Here is a 1878-nt window from a genome sequence, read left to right on the forward strand (position 1 = left end):
TCTCTTCAAATCTTTTTTAATGGTACATTTTTATTAGATCGCTGTAGGTAGGAAATGGAATATTGCAGTTGTTCATTTAACTGAACTATCTCCTCATGGAAGTAGTGCGTTAGTGGCTGAGTATTCTACAAATTGTTGTATCCTCAACTTAATCTTCAGGCAAAATGATTGTGATCTAATGACAAGGTTGGTACTTTGATGCATCTATAGAGCAATTCAAAGCTTCCACACAGTTCCCACGTATCCAGTTTTACTACCAAGGATAGGGACAGTTTGAGGCAATGGTAAAATATGCTGTGATTTTGCTTGTCACTGTTTTATGGGGTCAGATTTAATTTATAGACTAGTTTATCAAATCTTTGTATATCTAAGGCTAAAAGAACAAGGAGTAGTGCCTGCTAGGAAGCGGGCTGAGGGAGTTGACAGAAATCATAGTGGGTATAGTCATAAAAAACTATCAAGATTTATTTGAAGCAATATAATAAGCTTTGGTCAAGAAATTCTTAAATCAAGATGTTAGCTGACAATTAAAGGAGCAAGCCAATAGTAGACCATTGATAATGAAATAGGGGAAATCTTATGTGATGTAATGATTGCATTGTTCAATTAAATGGAGTAGCTTGAAGCGATCATACTGCATTACCTCTCTATATCCTTGTTGCTTATTTTGATTTTATATATACATATATATATATGTAGTATAGAAAACCTTTGACAGGGTCCCCCAATCCCTTATCTGGTGGTCAATGAAGAAACTAGGGATAGATTGGTTAGTGAGAGCTGTGTAAGCCATGTACAAGGATGCTGTAAGTAAGGTGAGGGTTGGCAACAAGTACAGTGAAGAATTCCAGGTAGAGGTAGGGGTTCAGTGCTCAGCCCCTTCTTATTTATCATAGTCCTCCAGGCAATAACAGAGGAATTCAAGACAGTTGCCCCTAGGAGCTCCTCTATGCTGATGACCTTTCTCTAATTGCTGAGTCACTATCAGAACTGGAGGAAAAGTTTCAGGTGTGGAAGCAAGGATTAGAATAGAAGGGCCTTAGAGTCAACCTAGCTAAAACCAAAGACCTAATAAGTAGGAAGGTAGACAAACCACAAATCCTTTCAGGTAGATGGCCCTGCTCGATCTGTAGAAAAGGCATAGGTGGAAACTATAAGATGTACCCAGTGTAAGCTATGGACACTTAAGAGGTGCAGCAATATCAAAGGAAGGCTAACTGGGAAGATAGTTTTTGTATGTGGCAGATGCTCAGGAGCAATAAACACTGAAAATGTGCAGAGAAAAACTAGAAGTAGTTGATAGCTTCCGTTACCTAGATGACCAAGTCAGTAGTGGGGGTGGGTGCACTGAAAGTGTAGCTACTAGTATAAGAATATAGATATATATATGTATATATACTTCCGACATGCTTCGAAGATATTGGTATTATTCCAAAAGAACAAAATGGTGTGAAACAATGTAGTCTTCTCTTCAAGGAAATGAAGAAATAAAACTTGTCAATAAGACATTTTAACAGAATATGATGGATATGTAAAGTGATGAAAAATACACACATGTATTTATATATACTTCATATATTTCCATATAACCTGCTAATAAAATAGTTACAGCATATGGAGTTATCTCTTATGATAAAAGGCAGATTTTCTCTGCCTGTTCCCATGTTTCTTTTTAATACAATTCTACAATATAGAATTTCTTCAATTGGAATTTACCTATGATTTTTCCAAGTAGATTCGATTGGGTCATGGCATGTAAAGTGTTTCCAATTTGACCCCCAATTAAGCAAAAATTCGAGAAAACTCAATATTTTACGATTTGCCTCTCTCATTTCAAGTCGTTTACTCCTGCTATTACCACCACACTTTCTCCTACTT

This window comes from Octopus sinensis, linkage group LG11 (genome assembly GCF_006345805.1).
Source record: "Octopus sinensis linkage group LG11, ASM634580v1, whole genome shotgun sequence".
Taxonomy (NCBI): Eukaryota; Metazoa; Mollusca; class Cephalopoda; order Octopoda; family Octopodidae; genus Octopus; species Octopus sinensis.